This window comes from Symphalangus syndactylus, chromosome X (assembly GCF_028878055.3).
Source record: "Symphalangus syndactylus isolate Jambi chromosome X, NHGRI_mSymSyn1-v2.1_pri, whole genome shotgun sequence".
NCBI lineage: Eukaryota > Metazoa > Chordata > Mammalia > Primates > Hylobatidae > Symphalangus > Symphalangus syndactylus.
The window spans coordinates 82,763,893-82,780,593 of NC_072447.2; the positions used below are offsets into that span (position 1 = coordinate 82,763,893).

Genomic DNA, 16,701 nt, shown 5'->3' on the forward strand with positions numbered 1-16,701 from the left:
AATGGCCTTTCTTGTAGGGGTAAGGTGGTATCAGATTGTGGTTTTAATTTGCATTTTCCTGATGATTAGTGATGTTGAGTATTTTTTCATGTTTTTTGGCCATTTGTATATCTTCTTTTGAGAAATGTCTATTCATGTCATTTGCCCACTTTTTGATGGGACTTTTTTTTTTTTTTTGCTGATTTGTTTGAGTTCCTTGTATATTCTGGATATTGGACCTTTGTTGGATGCATAGTTTGCAAATATTTTCTTTCATTCTATTATTGTCTGTTTACTCTGATTATTACTTTTGCTGTGCAGAAACTTTTTAGTTTAATTAGGTCCCATTTATTTGTTTTTGTTTTTGTTGCACTTGCTTTTGAGGTCATATTTTTTGGGAACAGGCCCCAAAATCTGGCCATAAAGTGGTGTCAAAACTGGCCATAAACAAAATCTCTGCAGCACTGTGACATGCTCATGATGACCTTGACACCCACGCTGGAAGGTTGTCGGTTTACCGGAATGAGGGCAAGGAACACCTGGCCCACCCAAGGCGGAAAACCACTTAAGGCGCTCTTAAACCACAAACAATAGCATGAGCAATCTGTGCCTTAAGGACATGTTCATGCTGCACATACCTAGCCAGAGCCCATCCCTTTACCTCGGCCCATCCCTTTATTTCCCATAAGGAATACTTTTAGTTAATTTATAATCTATAGAAACAATGCTTATCACTGGCTTGCTGTCAGTAAATATGTGAGTAAATCTCTGTTCAAGGCTCCCAGCTCTGAAGGCTGTGAGACCCCTGATTTCCCACTCCACAATCTATATTTCTGTGTGTGTGTCTTTAATTCCTTTAGCGCTGCTAGGTTAGGGTCTCCCCAACCGAGCTGGTCTCGGCAAGTGGTGCCCATACATGGGGCTTGAACCCAGGTTGAAGGGTTGCCGGATCAATGGTTGAAGAATGTGGAACTAAGCTGGAGGACACCCGAGTACTCTTAAAGCAATCCCCATGATGAGTAAGAAGGGGAGCTTGGAAGCATCAGGGTAACAATGGGACAAGTGTGGGCTCTGGTTTGTTCCACCTTGAACCTTTTCACACCAATGACGAGGAGGAAGGAAAGTGTAACGAGTAACAGAAGAGGTGACAGAGTAGGTTTGTTTGCCAGCTAAAGCTATAGCGGCAAAGGAGGGAGAGGTTCATCCCTACCCTTATGCACCCCCTCCTTATTTTGAAGAAAAAGAGTGGCTTGGCCCTCCAGATCTTTCTTTTCCAGAGGATACTGGGTGAAAAGTAGTTGCCCCAGTGACTGTTCGAGCAGCACTTTGAGCGACTGCTCTCAGTTCTATTCAGGCAGGAATTCAGCAAGCTGGATGAGAGGGTGATTTAGAGGCTTGGCAGTTCCCTGTTAGAATACACCCCCCAGATCAACAGAGAAATATTATAGCTACATTTGAGCCTTTTCCTTTTAAATTCGGGAAACCCTTGAGGGGCCTGTCCCTGGCCCCATTCCAAACCGAGGCATTTCCAGCTCATGCCATTCCCTCCCCTCTGTACAATGTCTGTCCCCCACCACAGCCAGTAGTGCTGCAGTAGATTTATGCTGCACAAAAGCTGTGAGCCTTCTGCCTGGGGAACCCCCACAAAAAGTTCCAACAGGGGTCTGTGGACCCTTGCTAGCGGGGACGACAGGATTACTTCTAGGAAGGTCTAGTTTAAATTTAAAAGGGGTACAAATACAAACAGAAGTCATTGATTCAGATTACAGTGGGGAAATTCAAATTGTTATATCTACTTCTGTTCCCTGGAAAGCAGAGCCAGCAGAGCACATAGCACAGCTCCTGATTGTGCCGTATGTGGGAATGGGGAAAAGTGAAATTAAACTAACAGGAGGATTTGGAAGCACAAATAAATAAGGCAAAGCAGCTTACTGGGTGAATCAAATTACTGATAAACATCCTACATGTGAAATAACTATTAAGGGAAAGAAATTTAAAGGTTTGGTAGATACAGGAGCAGACATTTCAATTATTTCTCTACAGCACTGGCCATCCACTTGGCCAGTTCAACCCGCTCAATTTAGCATAGTTGGAGTTGGTAAAGCCCCTGAAGTATATCCAAGTAGTTATATTTTGCCTTGTGAAGGGCCCGACGAACAACCTGGGACTATTCAACCAATTATAACTTCTGTACCTATAAATTTATGGGGAAGAGATTTATTACAATGCTCAGTTATGATTTCATGCAGATGAACAACTGATGACAAAAACAAAAAAGAGGGAGAAACAGAGATTACAGGACAGCCCATATATAATTGAATCTAACATTATTAGCTTTAATTTTTTTTTTTTTTTTTACTCATCCATGTTTCTGTTTATATACAGGACAGCAAATTCAGGAACAATGGGAAAGTAATATATGAAATCTTAATAGGAAATACAATAGAGAGTACAAAACACTACCATTTGATTTTTTATGCAAATACTTCAATATTCCAATATTTTTACTCACTTGCTAAATAAAGCACACAACTCGAAATGCTAAATAATTCTGCTAGTCTAAATCTTTTAAAGAATAAAATGTTGGTGAAAAACCAAAATTGTTTAGTAAGGTATGTATGACCTTGTTTATTATCTATCATAGACATGAAGATGATCATAGTTAATACCAATTTAAGCTTTACAGAATACTGTTTTAGGCCCAATATTGATATGTTAAATGAAGGTATCAGAGAATCTTGTATTTATGGCAGCAGGTTATAAAAATCTATTCAAAACCGTTTTTATCAAAGTTTAAACACTGGAACAAAAGTCAAATTGTTTCTAAATGAGACACAAAATGATTTTTGCTAACAGTACAAATTTTGTCCCATGGGTAATACTATTGTCTTTTTAAAAAAATTATTTCGATTTTTATTTTAGATTCAGGGAACACATGGGCAGGTCTGTTAGCTGGGTATACTGTGTGATGTTGAGGTTTGGGGTATGGATGAGCCTGTCACCCAGGTAGTGAGCAGAGTCCCCAGTAGGTAGTTTTTCAGCTCTTGCTCCTGCTTCCCACCCTACCTCCCCAGTGTCTATTATTCCCATGGGTCCTCAGGTATTACTATTTTCAAGTTTTTTTCTTTACATGAAACTACTGAAAACAAAAGTATGTCATGCTTATAGGTTACTCTGTACATTTATCATTCCATTAATAAACATCTTAAGTAATTATGTAGTATATTAAGGCCATAAACCAAGTCATTATCTCCTATCAAAGGACTACTGTTATTCAATCATCTAGAAAATTCATTTTAGGCAGGACGCAGTGGCTCACGTCTGTAATCTCAGCACTTTGGGAGGCCGAGGTGGGTGGATCATGAAGTCAGGAGTTCGAGACCATCCTGACCAGCATGGTGAAACCCCACCTCTACTAAAATTACAAAAATTAGCTGGGCGTGGTGGTGTTTGCTTGTAATCCCAGCTACTCAGGAGGCTGAGGCAGGAGAATTGCTTGAACCCGGGAGGCAGAGGTTGCAGTGAGCTGAAATTGCGCCATTGCACTCCAGCCTGGGTGACAGAGAGAAACTCTGTCTTAAAAAAAAAAATTCATTTTAAAGGGTTATGTTATAGGGTTGAGGTCAGCCTGCAGACACAAAATAGGTTAACTGAATTTTTTTTTTGTATCAGGTTTTAATTTTTTCATTGGAACAGGATTTGGGGTCGGGATACTAAATGTGGCAAGGTTCAACAAATTTACATTTTATCAAAATAAGTTTCTTAAAGGATACAATGATAGCATATGCTTTAACTCTTATAGCACAAACCCTCATATTAATTGATGGTCACAGAAAAATACTGTAATGCTTTAAACAAAAGTTTTAAAATACATTGATGACACAAGTTTCAAACAAAATGCAGTGATCAAAATACTTAACTGTCCTTTCATCAAGCTTTTACAAACAATCAGTCTTTGCTGTCTGAGCAAATCAGTTTTAGTTTCTTCGTGGTCCTCCATCTGTCTTTTAACATGACACTTGTCCGGTTGTTGAACTTATAATGCAATAGTATTTTAGACCAGTTTCCCTCTCCATGTTTCCTCACGCCAGATCTCAAATTCTTGTCTTCTTCCCAAAGCCATGCCTGTCTTTTTCTAGCTCGATGTTTTTCAGGAGTTACTGGTTGACTCTTTGAAACAGGTATTCTGCTTTCAGTGGCTCTTCTGCTTTCTTTTTTCTTTCTGTACTTTGAAGAGTTCCTACTCTTCTTTCTTTCTTATTAAAGTGTTGTTGCTGGATTCCATGTTGCAACTTAGATAAGAAAAGATTCTTGTGAGACCTTTTTCTTGTATCTAAATTAGCTTCAGTTTCCATTTCAACATCATTATCATTAGGTTTATCTTGAGAAGTTATTGTTCTTGTCTTTTACTTTCTACTACTTTTGCTGCTGCCTTCATTCGAAAGGTTGATGATTTGTCACTTAGTACATAATTCACATAAGTCTTAATTTTCTCCATCATGTGGTTATAGCTGAAGTGTTGAAAAAAGGAATGAAATGTATCTTTCTGAGAGATTATCATAAGCAATTTGCTTTTGAGAGGCATATAAGAATTTGGATCACCAAATATTCTTTCAAAGACTTCTTCTGCTTCTGTAAAGTTGCCATTTTCCATACAAACAGCTGTAGCCTGAATTTTAATTAAATTCTGTATTTCTTCGTGAAGTTTGTCGTGTTCCTTTTCAATTGAACCCGACATCATCAGGGCTGATTCCAAGGGTGTAATTCGTTCATAATTTTCAAACTGTGCATCAAGGGTTTCTCCTGCTGCAATTCTTGTCAAAAACTGACATATGTATATCGTTCTCAACTGGTAAGCTGTTAGACTGCATAGTCCATGAATAATAGCCTCTGTGCTGTTGCGGGTCCGGCAGAAGTCCTTGGGGTGGCTGTCGCGGAAAGCTCCGCAAAGAGAGAAGCAGAGGAAATCGAGCATCCAGCCAGCAGCCACGGCCTCGGCTTTAGCCACCAGGCCTGCATCCTCCTCCTCCTCCTCCTCCTCGGGGGCCCCCACCTGCACCAGGCACTTGAGCAGTTCCTGGCACTCGAACTGCTCCTCATCGTTTCTCTCTCTTTCTGCCATCTGCTCCTCCGTAGGGTCGGCATCCCTACCATCTGCACAACCCTGTGGGCTCGGGGCCCAGCTTTAAATTTTTTGAGACTGCCTAAAGACCAGATGTTATCAGCAGCTGAACAGCATCTACAGAAACCAGCTGCAAAGACAGAAGCAGAACAACTGGTTTGGTGGAGATATCCAATACCAAAAAGTTGAGAAATAGGTAAAATAATAACTTGGGGTAGAGATTATGCTTGTGTTTCTCCAGGCCAAAATCAACACCAATTTGGATACCATCAAGACACCTGAAACCGTATCATGAGCCAGATGCTGAGGAAGAGACTCTGGGAGGATCCCGAGGACCCTCCAGTTGCAGTCATGTCAAGACTGATGCTGAGGAGGACCCCAACTGTCATGAGCAACACCCATCGAACACAGCCATCCACCTGGGGACAGATCAAGAAGCTGTCACAGATGGTGGAAGAAAACCTGAGGAAAGCGGGACAACCAGTCACAATGAGTAATTTAATGGTAGCTATGATAGCAGTGATCACCATTGCCGTGAGTATTCCTTCAACAAGGGCTGACACAGAGATCAATTATACTTATTGGGCATATTTGTAAATCTTGGCTGGCAATAATGCCTGGATATAATCACTTTATGACACAGTTACACATGCTTTCTTGTCTCAATATTTACCATAATAAATCTGCTCCTATAACTGAGGCATACCACCCTCAAAAATCTATTTGTAAACAAAATTGAAACTGGCCAGAAAATGTGAACATACTTTTTTAGGAAGATTGCATTGCAGAACAGGCAGAGGTGCTGCACAATGATTCCTATGGAATCACTATTGATTGGTCCCCTACAGGGATGTTTAGCTTGAATTGCACCTCTCAGTCTGCATGTCACAGCCACACTGTTCAACTGGTCTGAACAAACTGGTCAGATGGTACAAATGGTAAGACATATGGCAAGAGTTCCTATTATCTGGAACCATGGCAGTATAGTGGCATCTCAACCTCAAATGATATGGCCCATTGTAGGAGCTAAACATAAGGATTTGTGGAAACTATTAATAGCTCTTAATAAGATCAAAATTTGGGAAAGAATAAAAAAGCATCTAGAAGGACACTCTGCAAACTTGTCTTTGGAGATTGCAAAAAAAGGAAAAAATATTTAAAGCATCCCAGGCACACCTGACCTTAATGCCAGAACTGGAGTGCTCGAAGGAGCTGCAGACAGATTAGCAGCTAGTAACCCATTAAAATGGATAAAAACACTTAGAAGCTCTGTGATTTCAATGATGACTATGCTTTTAATCTGTGTTGTTTGTCTTTATATAGTCTGCAGATGCAGATCCTGACTCCTGTGAGAAGTAGCTCACTGTGACAAAGCTGCCTTTGCTTTTATTGCTTTGCAAAACAAAGAAGGGGGACAAGTTGGGAACAGGCCCCAAAATCTGGCCATAAACTGGCCCCAAAACTGGCCATAAACAAAATCTCTGCAGCACTGTGACATGCTTGTGATGGCCTGACGCCCACGCTGGAAGGCTGTTGGTTTACCGGAATGAGGGCAAGGAACACCTGGCCCACCCAGGGCGGAAAACCACTTAAGGCGTTCTTAAACCACAAACAATAGCATGAGCAATCTGTGCCTTAAGGACATGTTCATGCTGCAGATAACTAGCCAGAGCCCATCCCTTTACCTCGGCCCTTCCCTTTATTTCCCATAAGGAATACTTTTAGTTAATTTATAATCTATAGAAACAATGCCTATCACTGGCTTGCTGTCAGTAAATATGTGGGTAAATCTCTGTTCAAGGCTCTCAGCTCTGAAGGCTGTGAGACCCCTGATTTCCCACTCCACAATCTATATTTCTGTGTGTGTGTCTTTAATTCCTGTAGCGCCGCTGGGTTAGGGTCTCCCCGACTGAGCTGGTCTTGGCACATATTCATAAATTATTTGCCTGGGCCAACGTCCAGAAGAACTTTTCGTAGGTTTTCTACTAGAATTTTAATGTTTTCATGCCTTAGATTTAAGTATTTGATCCATCTTGAGTTGATTTTTATAAAAGGTGAGATACAGGGATCCAGTGTCATTCTTCTACATGTGGATATCCGGTTTACCCAGCATGATTTATTAAATAGAGTGTCTTTTTCTCAATTTATGTTTTTGTATGCTTTGTTGGAGATCAGTAGGTTGTAGGTGTTTGGCTTTATTTCTGGGTTCTCTATTCTATTCCATTTGTGTATCTACTTTTATGCCAGTACTGTGATGTTTTGGTAACTGTAGTCTTTTAGTATAATTTGAAGTCAGGTAATGTTATGGCTCCAGATTGGCTATTTTTGCTTAGGATTGCTTTGGCTATTTGTACTCTTTTGTGGTTCCCTATGAATTTTAGGATTAACTTTTTAAATCTCTAAAAAAAAAGTTGGTATTTTGATGGGAATTACATTGAATCTGTATATTGCTTTGAGCTGTATTCTCATTTCCACTATATTGATTCTTTCAATCCACGAGCATGGGATGTGTTTTCATTTGTGTCATCTACGATTTCTTTTAGTACTTTTGTAGTTGTCATTGTAGAGATCTTTTACTTCATTGGTTAAGTATATTTCTAGGTTTTTTTTTTTTTTTTTGTAGCTATTGTAACAGGGATTGAGTCCCTGATTTCCTTCTCAGCTTGGTCATTGGTTATAGCAGGGCTACTGATTTGTGTATACTGATTTTGTAACTTGAGACTTTACTGAGTTCATTTATCAAATATAGTTCTCTTTTGGATGAGACTTTAGGGATTTCTACATTTAAAATCCTATCACTGGCAAACAGCAATACTTTCAGTCCTTCTTTTCCAATTTGAATACCCTTTATTTCTTTCTCTTGCCCGATTGCTCTGGCTATGACTGCCAGTACTATGTTAAATAGAAGTAGTGAAAATGGCCATCTTTGACTTGTTGCAGTTCTCAGTAGGAATGCTTTCAACTTTTCCTGATTTACTATGATAAAGTCTGTGGGTTTGTCATATATGGCTTTTATTATTTTAAGGTATGTCCCTTCTATACTTAGTTTGTTAAGGATTTTTATCTTAAATCTATGCTGAGTTTTATTGAATGCTTTCTCTGAATCTATTAAGATGATCATATGGTTTTTGTTTTAATTCTGTTTATGTGATGTATCACATTTATTGACTGACTTGTGTTAAACCATTCCTGTATCCCTAAGATGAAACCCATTTTATCATAGTGTATTATCTTTTTTGAGGTGCTGTTGGATTCGGTTTGCTAGTATTTTTGTGAGGTTGTTTGCATCTGTGTTCATCAGGGATATTGGTCTGTCATTTTTTTTGTTGTTTTTATGTCCTTTACTGGTTTTTGTATCAGGGTGATACTGGTTTCATCAAATGAGTTAGGGAAGTTTCCCTGTTAATCTTTTGTAATACTTTCAGTAGGATTGGTACCAATTCTTCTTTGAATGTCTGGTATAATTCAGCTGTGAATCATCTGGAACTGGGCTTTATTTTTGGCAATTTTTAACTTACTGATTCAGTCTCACTGCTTGTTAATGGTCTGTTCAGGGTATATATTTCTTCCTGATTTAATCTAGGAAGGCCATATGTTTCAAGGAATTTTTTCATTTCCTCTAGATTTTCTAGTTTGTGTGCATAGAGGTGTTCACAGTAGTTTCAAATTATCTTTTGTATTTCTTTGGTGTCAGTTTTAATGTCTCCATTTTCATTTCTAATTGAGCTTATTTGAATCTTCTCTCTTCTTTTCTTGATTAATCTACCTAATGCACTGTCAATTTTTTTAATCTTTCCAAATAATCAAGTTTTTGTTTCATTGATCTTTTTGATTTCACTTTATTTTTGTTTCAGTGTCATTTAGTTGTGTTCTGATCTTTGTTATTTCTTTTCTTCTGCTAGATTTTAGTTTGGTTTGTTCTTGTTTTTCTAGTTCCTTGAGATGTTACCTTAGGTTGTCAATTTATGATGTTTTAGACTTTTTAATGTAGGCATTTAGTACTGTAGACTTTCCTCTTAGCACTGCTTTTGCTGTAACTCAGGGATTTTGATAACTTTTGTCATTATTATTAATCATTTTGAATAATGTTTAAATTTCCATCTTGATTCCATTGTTAACCCAAAAGTCAGTCAGGAGCAGATTGTTTAATTTTCATGTATTTGTGTAGTTTTGAGGGTTCCTTTCAGAGTGGATTGCTAGTTTTATTCCACTGTGGTCTGAAAAGTTACTGGGTATCATTTCAATTTATTAAAATGTTTTGAGACTTTTGGCCTATTATATGCTCTATTTTGGACAATGTTTTATGTGCTGATGAAAAGAAAGTATATTCTATTGTTCTTGGGTAGAAGTTCTGTAAATATCTGTTAGGTCCATTTGTTCTGGAGTGCAGCTTAAATTCAGTGTTTCTTTGTTGACTTTCTGCCTTGGGGATCTGTCCAGTGCTGTCAGTGGAGTGCTGAAGTTCCCCACTATTATTGTGTTGCTGTCTATGTCTTTTCTTAGGCTAGTAGTAATTGTTTTATGAATCTAGGAGCTCCAGAGTTAGGTGCATGTATATTTAGGATTGTGATTTTTTTTGTGGGATCGATCCCTTTATCATTTCCATCATGACTTTCTTTGTATTTTTTTATTGTTGTTGCTTTAAAGTTTTTTTATCTGATACAAGAGTAGATACTCCTGCTCTCTTTTGGTTTCCTTTTGCATTTAGTATATGTTCTATCCCTTGTACCTTGAGTCTATATGAGTCCTTACATATTAGGCAAGTCTCTTGAAGATAGCATACATTTGGTTTGTGATTTTTAAACTCTATTCTGCCAATCTGTATCTTTTAAGTGGAGCATTTAAGCCATTTATATTCAAGGTTAATGTTGGAGTGTGAGGTGCTGTTCTGTTCATCATATTAGTTGATACCTATACTTTATTTTCTTCATTGTGTTATTGTTTCATAGGCCCTGTGAGTTTTATGCTTTCAAGAGGTTCTATTCTGTTGGATATTGACCTTTTGTTTCAAGATTTAGAACTAATTTTAGCATTTCTTATAGAGCTGGTCTGGTAGTGATAAATTCTCTCAGCATTTGTCAGAAAAAGACTATCTTCCATTTATGAAACTTAGTTTTGCTGGATACAAAATTCTTGACTGACAGTCATTCTGTTTAAGGAGGCTAAAGATAGGACCCCATTCCCTTCTGGCTTGTAAAGTTTCTGCTTAGAAGCCTGCTGTTAGTCTGATAGGTTTTCCTTCTTAGGTTACCTGATGCTTTTATCTCACTTCTCTTTGAGTTTAGAAATCCTAATGAGTATTTGCTTTGGTGATATCCTTTTCGCAATGAATCTCTCAGGATTTCTCTCAGGCTTCTTGTATTTGGATATCTAAATCTCTATCAAGGTCTGGGAGCTTTTCCTCAATTATTCCCTAAAATGTTTTCCAAACTTTTTGCTTTCTCTTCTCCCTCAGGAACACCATTCCTTTTTAGGTTTGGCCCTTTTACACAATCCCATGTTTTTTGGAGACTTTATTCACTTATTTTGATATTTAAAAAAATTGTCTGATTGAGTTAATTCAAAAGCCTTGTCTTTGAACTGTGAAGTTCATTCTTCTACCAGGTCTAGTGTATTCTTAAAACTTTCCACTACATTTTGTAATTCCCTAAATGTGTAATTCATTTTCAAAAGTTCTGATTGTTTTTTCTTTAAAATATCCATCTTTTAGAAAATTTTTCATCATATTCTGAATTTTTTTAACATTTCTTCATATTGGTTTTTATATTTCTTTCGTATCTCCTTAAGTAGCTTAACAATCAACCTTTTGAATTTTTTATCTGGCTTTTCAATGATTTCTTCTTGGTTTGGATCCATTCTTGGAGAATTAGTGTGAATTTTTGAGGGTGTTATAGAACCCTATTTTGCCACATTGCCAAAATTACTTTTTGGTTCTTTCTCATTTGGCTAGACTATTTTTTCTAATTATTCTTGAATTGATTTTTTATTAAACTGTGTTTTAAACATTTCTTTCCCCCCTTAAGGATTTGAGTTTAATGTTTACAGTTTATTGTAGCCTATTCAGTTCTTGGTGCTTTCAAGGCTGAAGACTCTGTATGAGTTCCTTGGTTATAGAGAGTCTTTGTATGTTAACTTCCCCAGATGCTTGTTTTAGTAGCAGTGTGCTTAGTATATGAGTAAGTTCACTGTTTCCTGTGGGGTTGGAGTGGCAGAGGTATCTTTTGAAACTTGTCTCTTTCCCCTGTAGTCTGTACTTTTTTATGTATTTATTTTTCTTCTGTATTTTATTTATTGGGTTGAATAGTTTACACTTCAGGTCAGTAGAGGGGGTGTCCCCAGATAGAAACTGGCTGTGGCTAAAACAGGTGGATAAATAGAATACCCCATGGTGGGAAGAGGTCCCAGCCTTGAAAACAGTGGCTGGAGGAGCTCTCAGTGTAATGCACTAAGGTCTTATCAGGGGGAAGGGTGGGAGCCATGTCAGCTCCCTTGTCAGGCTAGCCAGAAAGCAATCCCATTGCCAGTCACACTCCTGACTCAGTGTTTCAGCTATTCAGATCAGACAGGTACCTCTTTTTATCTGAAAGAATATTGATAGTCCCAGTAGAGAAGTATTGTGACTCTACTCCTCATGTAAGCCTGAACCTGGAGGGCACTACTTCTGTGGGGATACAGTCACCTTAAAGTGTTCCAGAAAAGCTGTCTACAGATGCACCCATGCTGAGCTCCCATGGTGGAAGTCCAAGCTTTGTCTTCAATGGTGGACGAGTGGGAAAAGAAGTCTCCTTCTCCAAGACCCTTCACAAGCACCAGGGCTGCCTGCCTGTTAAGGTAGAGCCACAGACTTTCCCTGCTGAGCCCAGCACCTTACCTGTGCCTCTGCTGAAGGAAACTTTCCACAAGTAGAAATTTCTGGAATGCAAGGCCTTCCATCTGGATTTTTTTTTTATCCTACAAGGATGCTACTTCGATGTGGTACGCTGCCACTTCTCCTAGGAGTAGGAGTCCCTGAGAGCCAGACTACTCTGAATGCTGCTGCTTCTCTGGGTCTAGCTGCCCAGTGGAGCTGGCACATTCCAGGCTGATGCTGGAGAATGTCTGCAGGGGATCCAGTGATATGGCTTGTCTTCAAGTCTCCCAGCAGCGGGTACCAACACCAGCACTGATGGGGGTGACAGGGGAGTGATGTTGACTCTTTGAGATTCCTCGGTTATAAATAGCCTTAGTATGATGGCTTTATGTAATGCCACTTGCAGTAGTAATGATCTGGTCATGTGGACAGACTCAGGACCTCCTGGTTAGCCAGGGTGCTGCAGGCAGTGGTGATAGCTGAGGTCACACACAAGTTTTTTCCTTTCTAGACACTGTTATTCTACCTGGAGATGCTGCAGTGGACTGTATTGGTTGGCCTCCAGCCAAGAGATGGCGATTGCAAGAGAGCACCAGCTGTGGTGGTAGTGGTGAGATTTGTGCTTGCTTTACATTACCCAGGGAAAGTACTTTGGTGTCACAGGCAATGGTGGGACCATAGAGCTCCCAAAAGTTTCTGTGTTTTGTGTTAAGCTGGTGGAGGGGAAAAGCAGGTGTGGGCTACATCAGGCTGGTCTGTGCTCTGTCTTCCACATGCTGGGCAAGCAGTGGCCCTCACAGACTACGTAGACAAATTGGTACACTGTGAGTAAAAGTTCCAAGTATGCAAAACAATCTTATTAGTTAGAACATTCCAAGACCTCAATTCCCAGCGGCTGGACAAGGACCATTCATGACAATAGACTCTTCTGAAAATGTACAAATTTGAGCAACTCAGACCTGCTGAGTCAACTGTTTCCTGTACAGTCTGCCTTCCTGGCCCTAGGCTCAGGCTCTCTTAAAGGAAAATTATCGTATTTTATAATAGATAATAATGTTAGCATGTCTATTGCTGTTGGACATTTGGGTTGGTTCCAAGTCTTTGCTATTGTGAATAGTGCTGCAATAAACATACGTGTGCATGTGTCTTTATAGCAGCATGATTTATAGTCCTTTGGGTATATACCCAGTTATGGGATGGCTGGGTCAAATGGTATTTCTAGTTCTAGATCCCTGAGGAATCGCCACACTGACTTCCACAATGGTTGAACTAGTTTACAGTCCCACCAACAGTGTAAAAGTGTTCCTATTTCTCCACATCCTCTCCAGCACCTGTTGTTTCCTGACTTTTTAATGATTGCCATTCTAACTGGTGTGAGATGGTATCTCATTGTGGTTTTGATTTGCATTTCTCTGATGGTCAGTGATGATGAGCATTTTTTCATGTGCTTTTTGGCTGCATAAATGTCTTCTTTTGAGAAGTGTCTGTACATGTCCGTTGCCCACCTTTTGATGGGGTTGTTTGTTTTTTTTCTTGTAAATTTGTTTCAGTTCATTGTAGATTTTGGATATTAGCCCTTTGTCAGATAAGTAGGTTGCGAAAATTTTCTCCCATTTTGTAGGATGCCTGTTCACTCTGATGGTAGTTTCTTTTGCTGTGCAGAAGCTCTTTAGTTGAATTAGATACCATTTGTCAATTTTTGCTTTTGTTGCCATTGCTTTTGATGTTTTAGACATGAAGTCCTTGCCCATACCTATGTCCTGAATAGTATTGCCTAGGTTTTCTCCTAGGGTTTTTATGGTTTTAGGTCTAACATGTAAGTCTTTAATCCATCTTGAATTAATTTTTGTATAAGGTGTAAGGAAGGGATCCAGTTTCAGCTTTCTACATATGGCTAGCCAGTTTTCCCAGCACCATTTATTAAATAGGGAATCCTTTCCCCATTGCTTGTTTTTCTCAGGTTTGTCAAAGATCAGATGGTTGTAGATATGTGGCATTATTTCTGATAGCTGTGTTCTGTTCCATTGATCTATGTCTCTGTTTTGGTACCAGTACCATGCTGTTTTGGTTACTGTAGCCTTGTAGTATAGTTTGCAGTGAGGTAGCGTCATGCCTCCAGCTTTGTTCTTTTGGGTTAGTATTTACTTGGCGATGTGGGCTCTTTTTTGGTTCCATATGAACTTTAAAGTATTTTTTTCCAATTCTGTGAAGAAAGTCATTGGTAGCTTGATGGGGATGGCATTGAATCTATCAATTACCTTGGGAAATATGGCCATTTTCACGATATTGATTATTCCATCCCATGAGCATGGAATGTTGTTGTATTTGTTTGTATCCTCTTTTATTTCATTGAGCAGTGGTTTGTAGTTCTCCTTGAAGAGGTCCTTCACGTCCCTTGTAAGTTGGATTCCTAGGTATTTTATTCTCTTTGAAGCAATTGTCAATGGGAGTTCACTCATGATTTGGCTGTCTGTTTGGCTGTTATTGGTATACAAGAATGCTTGTGATTTTTGTACATTGATTTTGTATCCTGAGACTTTGCTGAAGTTGCTTATCAGCTTGAGGAGATTTTGGGCTGAGACAATGGGTTTTTCTAGATATACAATCATGTCATCTGCAAACAGGGAGAACTTGACTTCCTCTTTTCCTAATTGAATACTCTTTATTTCCTTCTCCTGCCTGATTGCCCTGGCTAGAACTTCCAACACTATGTTGAATAGGAGTGGTGAGAGAGGGCATCCCTGTCTTGTGCCAGCTTTCAAAGGGAATGCTTCCAGTTTTTGCCCATTCAGTATGATATTGGCTGTGGGTTTGTCATATATAGCTCTTATTATTTTGAGATACATCCCATGAATACCTAATTTATTGAGAGTTTTTAGCATGAAGAGTTGTTGAATTTTGTCAAAGGCCTTTTCTGCATCTATTGAGATAATCATGTGGTTTTTGTTTTTGGTTCTGTTTATATGCTGGATTACATTTATTGATTTGCATATGTTGAACCAGGCTTGCATCCCAGGGATGAAGCCCACTTGATCATGTTGGATAAGCTTTTTGATGTGCTGCTGGATTCGGTTTGCCAGTATTTTATTGAGGATTTTTGCATCAATGTTCATCAAGGATATTGGTCTGAAGTTCTCTTTTTTGGTTGTGTCTCTGCCAGGCTTTGATATCAAAACAATGCTGGCCTCATAAAATGTGTTAGGGAGGACTCCCTCTTTTTCTATTGATTGGAATAGTTTCAGAAGGAAGGGTACCAGTTCCTCCTTGTACCTCTGGTAGAATTCAGCTGTGAATCCATCAGGTCCTGGACTCTTTTTGGTTCGTAAGCTATTGATGATTGCCACAATTTCAGAACCTGTTATTGGTCTATTCAGAGATTCAACTTTTTCCTGGTTTAGTCTTGGGAGGGTGTATTTGTCGAGGAATTTATCCATTTCTTCTAGATTTTCTAATTTATTTGCATAGAGGTGTTTGTAGTATTCTCTGATGTAGATTGTATTTCTGTGGGATCGGTGGCGATATCCCCTTTGTCATTTTTTATTGCGTCTATTTGTTTCTTCTCTCTTTTCTTCTTTATTAGTCTTGCTATCAGTCTATGAATTTTGTTGATCTTTTCAAAAAACCAGCTCCTGGATTCATTAATTGTTTGAAGGGTTTTTTGTGTCTGTATTTTCTTCAGTTCTGCTCTGATATTAGTTATTTCTTGCCTTCTGCTAGCTTTTGAATGTGTTTGCTCTTGCTTTTCTAGTTCTTTTAATTATGATGTTAGGGTGTCAATTTTGGATCTTTCCTGCTTTCTCTTGTGGGCATTTAGTGCTATAAATTTCCCTCTACACACTGCTTTGAATGTGTCCCAGAGATTCTGGTATGTTGTGTCTTTGTTCTTGTTGGTTTCAAAAACATCTTTATTTCTGCCTTCATTTCATTATGTACCCAGTGGTCATTCAGGAGCAGGTTGTTCAATTTCCATGTAGTTGAGTGGTTTTGAGTGAGTTTCTTAATCCTGAGTTCTAGTTTGATTGCACTGTGTTCTGAGAGAGAGTTTGTTATAATTTCTGTTCTTTTACATTTGCTGAGGACAGCTTTACTTCCAACCATGTGGTCAATTTTGGAATAGGTTTGGTGTGGTGCTGAAAAAATGTATATTCTGTTGATTTGGGTGGAGAGTTCTGTAGATGTCTATTAGGTCCGCTTGGTGTGGAGCTGAGTTGAATTCCTGGGTATCCTTGTTAACTTTCTCTCTTGTTGATCTGTGTAATGTTGACAGTGGAGTGTTAAAATCTCCCATTATTATTGTGTTGGAATCTAAGACCTCTTTGTAGGTCACTCAGGACTTGCTTTATGAATCTGGTTGCTCCTGTGTTGGGTGCATATATATTTAGGATCATTAGCTCTTCTAATTTAATTGATCCCTTTACCATTATGTAACGGCCTTCTTTGTCTCGTTTGATCTTTGTTGGTTTAAAGTCTATTTTATCAGAGAGTAGGATTGCAACCCCTGCATTTTTTTGTTTTCCATTTGCTTGATAGATCTTCCTCTGTCCCTTTATTTTGAGTCTATGTGTGTCTCTGCACGTGAGATGGGTTTCCTGAATACAGCACACTGAAAGGTCTTGACTCCTTATCCAATTTGCCAGTCTGCGTCTTTTAATTGGAGCATTTAGCCCACTTACATTTAATGTTAATATTGTTATGTGTGAATTTGATCCTGTCATTATGATGTTAGCTGGTTATTTTGCTCGTTAGTTGA

At 38.8% G+C, this 16,701-nt stretch overlaps 1 protein-coding gene and 1 pseudogene across 1 annotated transcript in view; both read right to left on the reverse strand.

Moving 5' to 3' along the window:
• The window catches only part of ZDHHC15 (zinc finger DHHC-type palmitoyltransferase 15), a 258,275-nt gene that overhangs the window by 38,655 nt on the left and 202,919 nt on the right, over positions 1 to 16,701 (reverse strand). The window lies entirely within an intron of this gene.
• LOC129475342 (telomeric repeat-binding factor 1-like) lies at positions 3,889 to 5,490 on the reverse strand (annotated as a pseudogene).